The sequence below is a fragment of the Patagioenas fasciata genome, chromosome Z (genome assembly GCF_037038585.1).
Source record: "Patagioenas fasciata isolate bPatFas1 chromosome Z, bPatFas1.hap1, whole genome shotgun sequence".
In the NCBI taxonomy this organism is placed as follows: Eukaryota; Metazoa; Chordata; class Aves; order Columbiformes; family Columbidae; genus Patagioenas; species Patagioenas fasciata.
In genome coordinates this window covers 28,043,761-28,060,535 of record NC_092560.1, presented here as the reverse complement: position 1 = coordinate 28,060,535, position 16,775 = coordinate 28,043,761, and the positions used below count along the sequence as shown (strand labels likewise).

At 40.0% G+C, this 16,775-nt stretch overlaps 1 protein-coding gene across 1 annotated transcript in view; it reads left to right on the top strand.

Annotated features, from left to right (window-relative positions):
• Positions 1 to 14,423: 14,423 nt before the first annotated feature.
• The window catches only part of LOC136115411 (guanine nucleotide-binding protein subunit alpha-14-like), a 77,216-nt gene continuing 74,864 nt past the window's right edge, over positions 14,424 to 16,775 (top strand). Inside the window, exon 1 of the mRNA XM_065861521.2 lies at positions 14,424 to 14,641. The gene's annotated coding sequence lies outside the window, so the exon portion shown is untranslated. The remainder of the gene's footprint in view (positions 14,642 to 16,775) is intronic.

Here is a 16,775-nt window from a genome sequence, read left to right as displayed (position 1 = left end):
CTATCTGTGTGATAAATTGTGCATAGTTGTGATAAAACCTTACATCACATACTATGATTGTATCACCCAGTTGCCAACCACTTTGTAGGATCCTGTCCCATACACCTCGGACTTCCAGCGTATTTGTAGACCACCACAAAATATACAATTGTCAGCTCCTCAGGAACGCATCTTGTACCAGCATCTGTATCGAGGCAGCTGGCCCCTCTCAGAGCTGCCAGAAAGAGCTACTGGACCTCCTCAGTTCCCGGCTCACAGCCACGTGTGGTTTTCCCTCCCCACTTGGCCAGCCAGTAGCCTGGGTGAGAATCCACACTGTTCTTGCCCGCTTTAGTAGTCAAATTTTCAGGGGTTTTGGCCAATTTGCCTAATCAATGGGTGAGACAAGTGGTGAGCTGACTGAAAGGAAGAGGTAGAATTGTGTGGCCAAAAGGCTTAGAAGCTAGGAAAAAAAGGAGTAACGTTGTCCTCCCTTCAAAACCTAGTCCTGAGCAACATGTAGTATCTATTAATAAAACCTTCATTTTATGCACTTTATTAGCTATTCTGGCTTGGAAGGATGGCTGTTTTCACTTTGAAAGGTCCTGATTGCATTTTTATCCTGAAAAATAAAATATGATGAAGGAATGATAGGACAAGGAAAATTCTTCTCTCTTCCCCTTTAAGAATAAGCAGTGTCTGTATATATGGTCTAAACCAAACTGCAGTCAGACTGAAGGCAACAAATCACACTTGGTGTTAGGGATGAAGAAAAACAATAACTGGGCTTTCATTTGTCTCACAGAAAAAAAAAAAAAAATCGTATTAGTTTCCAGTAAGAACTTGGAAAAAAAACAAAAAAAAATCCATCTTAAGGTATTTAAAATGCGTTGTCACCATGCATGACATTAAAGGTCTGCTATGTCCCTGTCCGAGGCAGTTCTTCCTTCTCCATTCATACTCTTCTATCACGCTCATCAATTGCTTCCGGCCATCGAAACGAAATATTTTTACAGCACTGCTTTATGCATGTACACTCTGGAAAACTTTCTGATCCTTGTGAGTTGAATGTGAATTGGTCTGCTAAAACTGAACAGCTGATGTAATGCAGCTGAAGAAGACCACACTTTTTGCTTAATTGTATTTCATGTTCCTTCTGCCATCTTGTTCTGATTAATTTTCTGTGTATTTCCTTTATTCTGTTTGCCATAAAGAGAAGGTTGCTTGACGTATCAGATTTTGTTCTGGTAATGATTCAAGAGTTGCTTATACTGGCTAAATTAAAGAGAAATAGTGAAAAATGACAGCTTCAGAAAGTTCCTGTAATCAGGGGCAGATCCAATTAGCCTTGAGGGATAGGTGTTTCAGAAAACAAAACTATAACACTGTAGCTGCAATACAGGCAACTGGAGGATATAATAGGCTAATGTGGGCCAAAATACGCATTTTAATATGTCATTTTGCATTGTCAATAGAGAACTGTATTTGCCAAGATGTTACTGAAAATCTGCTTTTTTTCCTACAGTCCTGTATGAGGTGGTTAATGCAATGATCAGACTGGCAGTCAACTGGAGATGCATTAATTGGACAATAAGTTCAAATGTATTCCTGCAGAGATAAGTTATTACATAAGATTACTTTATATGATGCTAACAAAAAAAAGACTTGCATGCAGTAAATATTTAAGATATTGCACTTTTATACATTTATTATAAAGAGGAATCACTCTCTCCTTAAAAATAAAAGTCCATTTATCTCAAGATGAAGTATCTGGAGTCTCTTAAAAACTGTCAGTTAACTGTGCACACAAGTGTGATTTTTGTATACTAGAGGTTAATTGATCTTTTACCACATGCTGTAGAATATTTGATTTATTCTAAATGCTGATTTGTATCAATATCTTGATGGCTGTTTTTCTCAGAATGTCATAGTAGAACCTTCACAGTTACTGATAGGACCTGATTTATTTCAGCTCAAGAAATTGACTGCAATGTAAAATCCATTGTTATTTTTTCTTCAACTACTTTAGAACTTTACTGTTTTATCTGACTTTGCCTAAGTTAAGCAACCTGAGTGTAATTGAGAGGCAAACAGCCAGAGGTAAACATAATCAAATACTTTCCTTGCATAATAATATCATGTTTTAACACATAAATCAATAATATCAATATAGTTTAGCACAGCAAACACAGTGAATACCATAAAAACAAGCACTTAGCAGATTCTAGAAGCTGGATCATTCTCATGCATGACTTGCCACTGGCAGAGGGTTTGCACCTTTCCCAGAAAGTCTTAGTGTCTGATGTTTCTGCATTCAAAGTGAGAGCAGCATTCCCGCTATTCTGACACATGGCTAATATGAGCCGCTGAATGCCGTACAAAGCATTACTTTACAAGCTGCCCCTAAGTTAATGCTCTTGATGATGCTAAACTGCTGCCACTTGACTTAGTAAGATGATGCTTTTCATCCCCTGCATCTGGTAGCTCAATGAGTCACTCTATCTGTTTTGTTGAGTGAGAAGGGCCTCAGCTCCCAGAACAGGGTGCTCACAGGCACACCAGCCTGGACAAATGGACTTATTTTTTCAACTTAGTGTGTTTCTTCATCACCATCCCTTCCAGAGGTCCCAGCTTCAGTGAGCTTAGGACATTTGGTGCCACTGAAAGAGCAATTACCTAACTTAGGCACATTGGGCAGCTAAGAAGTGGTATTCTAAGTTGCACAATGTTAAGTTTCTTCCCTGAAGAAAGACTCAGTTTTTCAGCAGATTTCTCTTTTTCCTTCCCCTGTAAGCCTTGCACTCCATCAGTAATCACACATCAAAAGTTTAAAATCCCATTGCATTTTTTTCTCTGCCTTGCATATGGCATCAGGTAGTCTCTATGGTTGTTCATGTCAATTCAATCAACTTTTTAAAATAATGATATTTCTGAAAGAAAAATGTCTAATTTGTGGATGACTGGTATTGCAATAACCAGGCTGTTAGTGTCGTTTTCTGACAGTAATTAGAGTATACAGTCTACAGAGCTCCAGGTAAGTACATCAGTAACCCAACTAAAGAATATGTTGATTTTGAACACCTGTGCGTCATCTACCCCTAACACTCCTGTCACATATAACAGGTGCTGCAGTGTTGGGGAGATTCTGCCTGTTGGATCCAACAACAGAGTCTCTGGTTGACATGCAGTCTGGGGGACACTGAAAACGTATATTCAGGTTATTATCAACATGAGAGAGGTGATTTCTTGGAGTTTCTCAATGTGACTCTATATGTGACTGCTCTACAAGAAAAACAGCACTTTCCCAGTAATCAGAGATAATCACGTTATGAAGAACATACATACATGCTCATCCCTCCCTCCATTAATATGACATGTGCCATCCTTTGTGTAAACCAGGTGGCAAATTAGGTGGGGTGGGATGTGTGCATGGCCTGTAAGTATTACTGCAACCAAAATTTATCTACCCATGTGTTAGTAAGTTTGTGCAGAACACATCACAAACTAGAATTTCATTGCTTGCCAAGACTTAGGTCACTGAACTAATTTTTTATATTTTAGATAACTTCATATAATAAAACCATGTATGTTTCAGGTTTACGCAGTACCCATTTCTACTTGGACTCAGAGCTTTTAAATGAATGTTTAAAGTTTGCAAGCAGAAGGCATAAGGAAAAGCAGTGTCAAGTTTTTTGTTCTAACATCACTGTTTGTGTGAAATGCAAGAGAATTCTACAGGTTAATAGGAGAAGGGTTTCTCATCCATTATAGATCAGGACCTGCAACTCTACTATAGGTCTTTATTCAGTGAAGTACCTGATGTCACAAGTGTATTTAGTTTACCTGCAGTACTTGAAAAGTCACACTTACAATAAAAAATGTCAGAAAATGATAAGGGAAAGAGGTATGGGGATAAATGAGTCCCACAGGAAAGTTCAATATGTAAAATATAGGCAGAGTGCTAGTGGTCTCCTAGTTCTAGCACTGATGTGCTACATTGATTTATACCCCAAGCCTTTGTGTAGCTGTAATAAATACTGTGGTAAAATGCTTTACCACTTCAGACTTTTCACACATTTGTGTCCCATTTTGACTTGTTCCTTCACCACTAATGGGTCCTCTGTCAGACCTGGATATGTCTTCTGAATATCTGTCTCTCTCAATTCCACCAACTCTGTGAAATCAAATATCAAGTTTCTATATGACACCATGTCAATATATTTTGCCTACTGGCACTAGCAGAAAGCACCTGTTGCAGAATTAGAATGAGGCAAGAGCATGGACACAGACTCTGGGAGAATGCCACAAACCGCATTCACATTGGTTTGATCTGTTGACTTTATAGATATTAAAATGGCTGTTTGACAGAGAGTTAGTGAAAGGCTTACTGGACCTAAAAATATACAGAAACTCAAAGCCTGCAATTCTGAACAGAAAAAGTGGCAGACTTCATTACAGCTCAACTTAATGTTTTCCTTCCAAAGAACAGGAAAAAATCACTTTTAGATATAAGTCTATAATTTTTAGAAGTTCTGTTTAGTTTACAGTATGAATAACGTAAGAAAGCAAATAGCATCTTGGGCTGCATCAAAAGCAGTGGGGCCAGCTGGCTGAGAGAGGTGATTCTGCCCCTCTGCTCTGGTGAGACCCCACCTGCAGTCCTGTGTCCAGTTCTGAAGCCCTCAGTACAGGAAAGACATGGACCTGTTGGAGAGGGGCCAGAGGAGGCCACGGAAATGATCAGAGGGCTGGAACAGCTCTGCTGTGAGGACAGACTGAGAGAGTTGGGGTTGTTCAGCCTGGAGAAGGCTCTGGAGAGACCTTGTAGCAGCCTTCCAGTACCTAAAGGGGCCTATAAGAAAGATGGGGAAGAAGTCTTTATCAGAGTGTAGTGATAGGACAAGAGGTGACAATTTTAAACTAAAATAGGGTAGATTTAGATTAGGTTAGATATTAGGAAGAAATTCTTTACTGTGAGCATGGTGAGGTACAGGTTGTCCAGAGAAGTTGTGAGTGCCCCATCCCTGGAAGTGTTAAAGGCCAGGTTTGAGCAACCTGGTCCAGTGAAAGATGTCCCTGCCAACATCAGGGGTTTGGAACTAGATGATATTTAAAGGTCCCTTCTGACTCAAACTATTGTATGGTTCTGTGATTCTGTGATTATGATTCTCTCATAATTGAATAGTAGGAATAGGTGCAACTTCAGAAGAGGTAGGTCAACTCAAGAGAAAAAAACAACAGTACCAATTATTCTGAAATGGCATGGTTCAAATACTTTACGTATAGTATTATAGGAGAAAGGCCTCTTTCCTCCATGCTTCCCCCTGTGCTTCTGCATTACGTGGTCTTCCCCTTTCAGGTCCCTTTTAGTCAAATCCAGGATAGGACCCAAACTGCGTTAATGATACTCATGGTAGCAGACCTACAAACCGGACTGTGGAGTTCATTAGTGTGAACTTGATAAAGTCTAATGAGCTCTTTGAGCTCTTAGCTGGAGACACAGGCAAAATAGGCAGCACATTCTCATGACTAGACATGAGATTATCTTTGATAACTACACAGTTGATGTTTTCTGTAATGAACAGCTTTTTTTTGTAATATAGAAAATATTTAACTTCTGTCTGGAGGGACACCCAAGTTGAATGACACAAAGACATTAAGAAGACACTAGCATGTTCTCCTATTTTTATTTTGATTATGCACTTCTTTAAATGTTTTATACTTTGCCTATAACATGGCTTAGTACAATTCTATGCATGCAAAGAGTTGTTTCCCTCAATACATATAAATATATATACATGATTATCAAAAATGCCTGTCCATAATTGGCCTGAGAACCTCAAAGAAGTATTCTGGTAACTGCCAGATCTTCTTTGAGTCACTTCCTACACAAAACAGTAATCTGTAACACCAGCTTTTTTGTCATCAGGATAAAGAGGGAAGAGCCAAGAATGTTGTACATATTATTCTATTGTTTTATTAAACATACGCTGGTCACAATTAGATGTTGTTTAAATCTGATTTATGTTCTAGGGAACACAGTTTAAATACAACTGATGTTTATTTCATCTATGATCTCATTAGGCACAGTGTTTAGCTATTTCAAAATGTTATGAAGGGAAATTAGAATCACTTGGTATTTCTGTTTCTTTACCAGTCAGACAGTACGTATGTTTTTCCAGCTTTGGCTGCCATTTTTGATAATCCACTTCCCTCCCAGCTGAATACACTTTTTTTTTTAACTTGAGGTAAGTTATCCTTTTTTCTTCTGAAATAAACCAACATAGACAGGACTTGGCCTTGCTGCTGACATTATCAGTAGCTCTAATGTTTTCCATGGTACAAAATAATCAGTGTGTATTTATCTAGTTTTTTAAGTCAAACTTTCTTTCACATATCATGTCTAATCCTTTTTGAATATTTACTTCAAAAAATTTCAGAAACTTTGTTTCTAATTTCCCAGATTATTTGTTTTCTTTGCTTGTTTCAGCTGAAGAAATCCAAAACCTGTCTTTATTAATGTTTTGCAGTCTTGTGACAACTAAAATGGGTAGGCAATTATCTGCTCTATTTCTACTGCCTGGTTTGCAGAACTTCATATATTGAATGTTTGATCTTAAATACACCAATGGTATTTTACAGGCTGTAAATTCATAAAAGGCCTGTTTACAACTGTTGAACCACATTATAAGCTCCAGGCCTTTTCCTTTCATCTTGATATTTTTCATGCTTATAAATTTCCACATAACTCGTGCTAAAGACAGGATTTCAATTCTTTTCCCAATATTTTATGGGGATTATATTTAGTGGGCACAGGCATTATTTTTTTGTGTTACTAAAATATTCCTTCTGAGTCTCTGAAGATACTATTGGGATAGAATTTAAATCCTGCTGTGGTATAAAATCTCAGAATTTCCTTTTACTCCAGTTGCAGCTTAGATTCTGCCAAAAATTCAGTCTCACAACAATTCAGGCTCTATTTATTTCAGCTATCCCTATGTGATTCTTTTAAATGCTCTTCCTTACCCTTATCCACAAACCCAGTTTTATATATTAACAGTAGCTTTCAGAGCTCTTCATTTAACATGGTTTACAACTTACACACATTGATACTTGTAGCACGGCATAGGTGTGATGGAGGGGTTTACAGGAATAGAGTAGATACATTTGATTACAACTCCTGCTCTAAAAAGAGTGCATCAAATAGGCTGCTTGGCATTCATAGTTGAACACACCTCTTCTCTGTCTTTAGCACCTGATAATGCAAAGCTTTGGGGATCTTAAACCAGTGCATTAACTAAAACAACAACAAACACCAAAGCTGGCAGAAATAGAAAGGGAAAGAGGAAGGATATTATAAATCATTGAATTAAACAAGAATACAACCAATTACTGCTAAAGCTCCTGGCAGTAATTAGGAGATTGTGTTCAGGGGAATGTGAACCTAGACTGTAAGAAACCATTTTTTTTTTATTTTTTCTAAAAATGATGTGCAGGAACTTTTAAAACACTGCATACAGTCTAAAGTAGCCTTTTTAAGAACTAAATTAAAATGAAGATGAGTTATCAGACCAGAAGCCAGTTACTGCAAAGAAACCTGTAATAAAAATCCGACTAGAATAATTTAGGTTTGAAAAGACCTTTAAGGTCATTGTGTCCAACCATTAACCTAACACCACCAAATCCACCACTGAACCATGTCTCTGAGAACCTCAACTATGTGTCCTTTAAACACCTCCAGGGCTGGTGACTCCACCACTGCCCTGGGCAGCCGGTTCAAATGCCTGGCAGCCCTTTCCATGAAGAAGTTTTTCCTAATGTCCAATTTAAACCTCCCTTGGGGCAACTTGAGCCCTGTCATGATAGGCCTTGTCCTACCATGTGTTACTTGGGAGAAGAGACCAACACCCTCCATGCTACAACCTCCTTTCAGGTAGCTGTAGACAGTGATCAGGTCTCCCCTCAGTCTCCTCTTCTCCAGGCTAAACAGCCCCAGTTCCCTGCATTTATTACACGCAAGAAAGGAGAATTCCTGGAAGCAAATTATATATCTGATACTTCAAAAGTGCCAGTTTACCTGAGCTAGGAAAAATGATGAGTGACATATGGGATAAAAATAAGCACCAAGTACTGCAAAGAAAAGACACAATTTTTAAGAAATTTATTAGAACCAGAAAAAGAAAGATTCAGTAACAGGACAGATTTGGCTAAAAGTTCATCTTGACTCAGTAGCAAAGGGAAGGGAATGGAAATGCAACATATAGGAAAAGTTCAAAAGCTAGTTATTAACCACAGGAACTTAAAGCTAGCGAGTACAGAAAATATTAGAAGGAAACTTAAATACCAACAGCTCTTAAGGATAAGGTGACACTGAAAAGGCAGATATTTTAAAGTACATTAGGATATATTAACAATGCTATAGATCCTACTTGGTTTTAACAAAGGGTAAAACATGAGGATGAAGAATTTATGAAGCAGGCACACCAGATACTGATATAGTGAGGTGCTGTCACATTACTGTGATTAAATACTTTCCAATCCATTAGCAAGTAGGGATAATTGTGAATAATACTGAGAAGGAATTAAAACAGGCCCAGATAGCTTGCAGCCAAAAATTCTGAGGCAGTCTTGTTCTGTTTGATGTGAAATGTTAATAGATCATGAACTCCAAGAGAAAAAACAGAAGACTGGAACAGTGCCGCTGTTGTGGTACTATCAGCCGTAGTTTAATTAATTAAACGCTACCATTAGTCAGCACAAGTAAACACCCTGATAAATTTTCAGAACATTTGCCTGAATGTTGCTAGATGCTTTATGATAAACTGAAGAACAGGATGAGAAGGGATATGATCAGGTTTCCTGTTCCACCTCTGCTGGTGTCATCCAGTGGAAATGGATTCACCACACTCTTGCCTTGCAGATACGGGTGGTGGACCACGGGGAGTAAAAACAGCCCATCCAAGCAGGCTTTTGTGGGTGGTAATGCATTAATTTTAATTAAATTTAGACTATGCAATTAAAAAAAAAAAAAAGTAAATTGGAAAAGTTTATTGTTTTTGCCAGCAATAGAAATTTGTGTTTTTTTCCAAAACATCTTTTAATCCAATATATTTCTAAGTCCCTCTTTGAACCTGCATTTATTTAATGTGTTTTTATAAGCACTGTAAAATACTTCCATGTGACAGAATTTGAAGACTGCTGTTAGGAATCATTGCTGTAACAGGAGATGGTAGGTTTAATTCCTCCATAGATACTGAAACATTTATGTAACATTAATTCTAATTAGTGGTTTTAATAGGAAAAATACGGGATACCTTTATTCACACAACAGGATCTCAGACTTACAGGTAAATGTGCATTAACTCCTTTATTCCTGCACACCACAAGCCTTTACAAAACACCATATCAGTAAATCTTAACAGCAGCACACACACGTGGAGTTCCTCAGGAAAATTTTCCTCTGTGGCCAAACCTTTTGCATTTAAGAGAGGAGTCTTTCTCTTATCCTTTCACTTACCAGAACGATAATCTGAAAATTCCTTTGCTTCCGCATTTAATCATATTTTTACATGTCTTTTTTATTTCTCTCATGACATAAGGTACACGAGCATTTTTATTTTACTCTCATCATTTTTTGTTTGTGGTACTAGTATAGTCAATAACTTCACATTGCAAAGGTGAGATTAGCCCACCATGCAATTAAATTTGCAAAATTTGGCTATGATAAGTCTCACTCATCTGTTAGAAAGAAACTTCAGCTGCTGCAGCTGGTTGTTTTCGAAGTATTCCTACTCCAAGGACCAGTTTTGCTTTTTTAGAATTAGACTGGTTTGTGATTTTTTTATCCAATTAATCCTTCACTTCCTAAGCACTACTTTAATTGGTATCCTTTAATCCAGGCATTCCTGTTAAAAGGTAAGAGTATATTAAATAACATGTACTGGGAAGGTGGTTGAATCATAGGATATTTTCCACTGCACCAGTATTTGGGGTCATTAAACCTGTCAGATTTGTTTGGGCCAGTAAGAAAGTTTCTCTGAGTCTGCTCCTTTTAAGGAGCGCAGCTACTGCGAGTTACTGGGCAATGACATGCACAAAGTACACAGAGTGCCAAAGAAAATAAACAAGTCAGATGGAGTGAAAATTTATCACTGTGTAAAATAACAAAACAAATAGAAACTAAACCACTCAGCCCAAAAAGAAAGCCACACATGACTGTTAGTGCAAAATCGAGTTTATTTTAATATCCCAATTTTGAAATACGCATAACATTTGGGGTCTGTTTGTCTTTGAATCTCTGTATCTTACATAGCTGTTTACTCCTAAGAAAAGTGGATATAAACCGCTACCAAATAAAAATCCTGTACCCATTTTTCACAGGTTAAAATGACCATGTTCTATGAAGGACCAGAAAAAAAAAAAATCCTCATTTTTTTCAGTGCTTCTTGAGTGAATGACAGCAGAATTTTCAATGCTCTCCTATCACTTCTCTCAGCCGTAGTAGATAAGACCATATTCTTACCTTGAAATAGTTAAGAAATGTATATGTAATTCAGGAGTAAAACTGAAATAGTACTGGTATCAGATATTCTGCCTTGAAGTTCTCTCTCCATATCAAAAATACCCCAAAAGCCATTGAGAGCCACTGAAAAAAAATTTTAAAACAGCAAAACTGAAGTTACTTCCCTCATTGAATCTACACTGATACATTTTTGCTTGTGTTTTTTCTAAAGTATGATCTGTCCCACTCCTATGCTCAGTACCTTTTTTATTCAACCAAATACTTCCATATAAAGCACCTGATAAAATATGAGGTTATGAAACATCGAAAAGTTCCTTCTGCTTTAGCTGTTCTCCAGGTATTCACCTCTACCCAAAACCACAATATCCACTGTCTGCCCAGTTGTTACAGAGCACTGTTTCTTGGTGGTTTGAGTTGGTACCCTCCTGATTTGTGGATGATGTTCATTCTTAAGGAAGCGTAAGAACAGTGAAAACCTGATCAGCAGGAAACAGCAGTATATGGTTTTGCACAGCTTTGCTACCGAAGAATAACAACGTGCAAGCAGAAGAACGAGGGAGGTATCTGTAGGTGTTTCATGATTTTGTTACAAGATGTTCACTGAAAATTATTTCGGACAGTCCTCCATGAGGCCAAACATAACTTCTGCCCCGCTTAAGAGAGTGATTTAAGACTTTTCCCAGCTGCACATGAGCACAGCTTTTTCCACTACTTTTCAGCAACATGGGCATGTCAGGCAATCAGATGTGAGAGTTCTAAGCATTTTTAAATAACATCAGACTTTTTAAAATCTCAAACCTACCCTTAGCAAAACATACCCTTTGTTTAGATGAGGGCAGAATTTTCACCGCTGATGGTTATTTATAGTGTAACCAGCTCAGAACTGAATCCTACTTCTGAAATCTCACCTGCTCTCAAGAACAACTGTATTGACATCAACTTTTTACACACCCCTCAGTTTTTAGTAGCCCTCTCAAAACTGTTAAGAGTTCATAGAAGCCTGTATCTGTGGGAGTGGATACATCTGGTTAATGGTGGATCAGCCAACGGAATTGGAGGGATATGTGCTGGGTGCTATTAACTGATTTAGAAAATACCACCGAGACTTAATGTTCTGCACAGCCTCTTGGAATGTAACTCTTAAAAAAAAAAAAAAAAGTGACTATTCCTACATGTATATAGTCCTAAAATTACATTTGGCCCTTTGACGACAACAGCGAGCCTGATGTGGCCCCCGGTGAAAATGAGTTGGACTCCCCTGATCTAGAGGCTGCTACAAACAAAAGTGGCTGCCAGGTACTCCCAGTGGTTGTATTTCTTTTCAGCTATACCAAGAGACATGTAGCAGCATTTTGGATAAACAATGCCCTCAGGAGCTCAGCAGAAAATATTGATAGCCTTGTAATCTGCACAGTTCTATTACTCATCTACAGGATAATCAAACCATAAGCAGTGCAAGAACTTGTCTGTGCTATGGCACAAAACACCCCTCACATCTAGAAGCCTAACCCTGCTACCCTTAAGAGATGGGAATTTGTGTAGTTTTGCTTTTCTCCTCCCTTCCAGTATGATGCTTTTGTTGTTAAAGCAGCATGGATGGTGGAATTGGTATCCTCCTACACTGAGGTACTTTGGTGGAGCCACAGAGGAAAAACTCGTGTAGTGCAATCCTTAAAGCTCTTTTGTAGAAAATTATTTTTGCTTTTGAATATAAAGGTATATAATAATAAAGGTAAGAGATATGCAGTAAGAATAAATTTGGACTTTGACTCTTTTCCCTTGGAGAACCAACCCGAATGTGGGAACAAGGGTATGATGTGAATTTTCAAAGTTGTCAGCTTAGTGGGAATTGTACTGCTGTGTACACCTTTCTGTAGTTCACAAAAAAACCCTGGTTCTGACACTTATCTCAAACTGTATGTACTGGTGCTCAAATACTATTAGACAAGGCAAATATTTACTTGCACTAACAATGAATAACATTATTCAGAAAATAGCCACATCTGTATGAAACTCCAGGATCGGCAAGTTCAGAGGATCCTGACTCCTTTAAAACCTGCCTGCATTTTTTCTTATGCCAGGAAGGTATTATAAAAAGTTGCTAGTGCTAAGAAGTACAAAAACATTCATCTTTCAAATTATGAAGCAATTGCTTTATAATTACTTACTCTCATATATTTTAATTGGCAAAGGCAGAGACAATTGTTTTCCATGGACCTAGAAATGCTAAGCTTTGATCTAAAAAAATATTTTACATTCACGATATAAATACATACAAATGTGGGGAAGAAACCAACTAATCAATCACCGATGTTTGTTTAAATAAATATTTGTATATCTTTATATATGCTAGTGTTTTCACCTATCGCTGTTGCGTAAACCTTTTAGTCAAAAGCTTGTTGCTTGTTATTAAATGGATTTAAATCTCTGCAAGTTCGAAAGTTCAAGTATCATTATGATGATTGTTTTCTTTAGAATAACCCAGTAGAGAAAAAAATGACAGGAGGATGACAAAGTAAAGAATCAAACTCTAAGGAACCTTTGAACAGATGCACAGAGAAAGCAAAGCCAAGGAAAAAAAAATAAATGCATACGTGGTGTTGTTATAAGCCTGAGGATCTAGCCCCCTGTGCAGCAAGTATTCCTTTCCCCTTCCAAGCACCAACCAAACAGGAAAAATGCTTTTTACACCTGAGATAACCTTGACAAGAGATTTAAAAATCATGTCCTGATTTTGCAGGCCTTCAGTAGAGTTAGAAGGTCATAAATATTATATTCTCCAGTGTTTGCAAACTTGCAAATGGTCTCAAACCTTGGGACATGGAGTATGATGCAATGCTACATTACAGGTGTGTCCTAAAAGGAGCTATGCAGACGATTCCGTCCAGAGAACAGAAGGGGCTGAACTGAAATAAGTCATGAAGGCCTGGGATCTCTAGTCCAAAGGAGTTTCCACCTTGACCGTCCTCAGCATAGATTAATATTTGTAATTTAAGCACAAGTGAATATATGCCTCTTTGGTATTCAGTAGACAAGCAGCTTGCTTCAGTTCCATGTCCTCAAAGGAGGCAGTGATAATTGTTCTGTATTGTCAGTGTTTTCTATATAAAGCAATAGTACACGTCTTTTGCTGCTACTTGCAACATACCTGTGTTACCGCAGACCTTGAACTTCTTGTAGGAGGCAGAAGTAAAGTAACTGTTGCCTTACATGAGACTTACAACTTACAGGCTCCTAGGGCATTGACAGGGCACCAGGTTCATGCTTTGTAGCTGCTCTGAAAGATGATGGTTTTAGTAATGCAGGTAGGATGTAGCTGGGGAAGATTTTCCAAGCTTGTCTTCCTTACAAAATAAAAGCCACCGAGTTAAATGCTAGGTTAAAATAGGTGACATACATCTAAGTCCAAAAACACTCGGGAATGAAAGGCAGCCAACACCAAAGGCAAGCATGTCCCCCTCCCTTTCCCAGTTTCCATCCTTGTTGAGAGGCAGGGGTGTTAGGTGGGAAAAGAAAGCCCTAGATACGGTACTTGACAATACTGATCTTTGAGGTCACCCCTCCGCCCTCAGGCGGCCTCGAAGGTGGAAACGGGGCGACCGCGAGATGACACCCCGCAGGCAGACCACCCCCCCAGGCAAACACCCCCTTCCTAACTTTGGGTATGTGCTGTTTTTGTAGGTGTGTCTGTTTTCATTTTTGTTTGGTTTTGGGTTTTTTTCAGATACTCTTGGGGCTTTTGTATGAGTATGAGGGTTTTTATTTTAAATAACCTTGTCCTCTTCCCTCCCGGCCTCCCCAGTGCACCGGGGCGCCGCAGCTTGCGCGGTGTCTCCCACCGCCCCCCAAGCTCCCAGCGCTGCGGGAGGAGCATCGTTCCCGCCCCGCCGAGCGGCGGCCTGGCTGCTCCTGCAATCAACCGGCGGGAGGAGGCGGCACCTGCCCGCCCCGGCCCCGCGGCCCCTCCAGCGCCAGCAGAAGAGGCGACAGCCCCTTGCCGCGGCGGGGGGATGAGGGCCATGGCCGGCTGCTGCCTCTCCGCCGAGGAAAAGGAGTCGCAGCGCATCAGCGCGGAGATCGAGCGGCAGCTGCGCCGGGACAAGCGGGACGCCCGCCGGGAGCTGAAGCTGCTGCTGCTGGGTGAGTGTGGGGCTGCCGCCGTCCGGCCGACACCGCGTCCCGACGGGCTCTGCTGCCTGGGTTGGACGCTCCTGCCGGTGCAGGCAGCGGCCCGTGTAAAGTTTCAGCCGGCACTGCCTGTGTGTCAGGGCTGGGGACGAGCGGCAGATTTTCACGGTCCTGTGTGCGTAGTGCTGCTGCCGGGGCGGGGGTGGGGGGGCTGTGGTGTGTTCGAGAGAAGGCAAACCAAACCCAACCCAAACATGCCCAGGCACCATGAGGCGGCCACGGTGTTACGTACGGTGATGCTGCGGAGTGAAAGATAACTGTAAGCTCAGGAAACGGGTTTTGAATGCCTTACGCTGACGTGTGGCCTGTCCCGTATCAGGGGGAGCACGGTGGTTCTTCTCACTGGTGTCCTCAGCACCGTGGCTTCTGGTGAGGAGCCGGGAGAGGCCGTACAGCATGCCCGGCTCTGCCCGCCTACCTGGCTTCGGAGTGTTGCTCCTGGCGCATCGTTTCCTTTGTCAACCACTTCTTCAATGAGTGCCGTTTCACTGGTGGTATTATAATTCAGCTTGGCGGTGAGAGCTCTAGTGCAGCTTTAAGTCTTTCTAGCGGTTGCTGCTCCATTCATACGCCAAACATGTCTACAATAGTGTTCCTGCGGCTCCGACACTGGCTGGGGTGGAAACTGAGCCCACAGAAGTGGCTGAAGGAGAACAAGAAACTTGAAACCATTTCATACAAAATCTGAAACTGAGCTGATGCAGCTTCATTCTGGGGAGGATTTACTTTTCCGTGATAGCTGCTTGTGCCTAAGCAGCTTGATGCAGAAGCTCTCAGGCGTGCATGCTCCCAGTGTGGGAACAGCTTCTTTTGCTGTAACCAGTGCCAGAGAAGACAGTGTCTGTAGTGCCCTGAGTCAGTGAGCTAGCGCTGGCGTGTAGTAGTGCCAACACTCGCTTGCTAGAGGCTTTGTCTTCCTCTCCGCTGCAGGCAGGTCACCATACAGCAGCTTGCATAAGGTATCTCACCAAATAACCAACCAGGCCTCCAACAGTAGCTTTTTAGGAAGACTGAACCAAAACCGTACATCAGAAACCACATTTAAACAGAGTGCTCTCAACACTGAGCTACAAAATTATTTTAACGTGAAACTGATTTTAAAAAAGTCAAAACCCAAAATACTGACTCACCCTCAGTGTCGTGTGTGGTTTGCTGTTGCCTTCGCCTGTTACCTGTGTAGAAAGCTGTGGTTGACTAGTGCAATAGTCTAAAGTGATGTCTGTTGTTTTTTGCAGTGAGTATTTATAAGAAATAAGAATTGTCTGTTTAAAAACTCCACTAGTGCAATGTTTTCTCTATGCTGCCAACGTCTTGAAAGAATAGAAAGGAACTTCTATGCCAATTTACTTTTCTTCAGTATAATACTCTACCTTTAAGCAATTTAATAGTGTTTCCTGTTTTCACACTTTTGCCTCAGCTTGCTTTTGGGATATCACAATCTGTGCAATGTTGCTTTGTTTGAACCGAAAACACTGTGTGTTTTTTTCTATATTCATTTACTGGTTTTACAAGGAAAACAGGTGAACACATGAACAGTTCAGGTTTGAAAAACATAGGATGAACCATGCCCCCGAACAAAAAAACTTACATTAGCACTCTGTATTTTTTTGTATTGAAGTAATTGTAAAAGACACTATCTCGAGCTATATGCAGCAGTGTAGAGCTGTGATTATTGTACGTTGTGCACAACTGTTGAAAGAATCGTTGGACAAGTTGACTCTTTGAATGTAAAGCAGAACATACAAATATTTATGGTTTGGAATCAAGCATATTTTATAGGTTTTTTAACAAGAAATGGCAGATTTTTAGTGTGATTTTAATAAAGGATACAGGAAAGTAAATGGAAAGGTAGAACATAGGCAAGTTATGACCTGCTGCATCTAAAAATTGAGTGTGTATATCTTTGTATCAAAGATCAGATTAAACTTTCAACTGAGGATGATGTCCTTAGGTAATTCTCGGGTACATCCCATGGACAGATGGGTCAACATTGTTCAGTCATGGTGAGGAGAGTCCATGGATGACCAGCCCTGAGAGGTTTTGAGTTATTTAGATGGAAACATTTTTCATAGCTATCTCAAAGAAA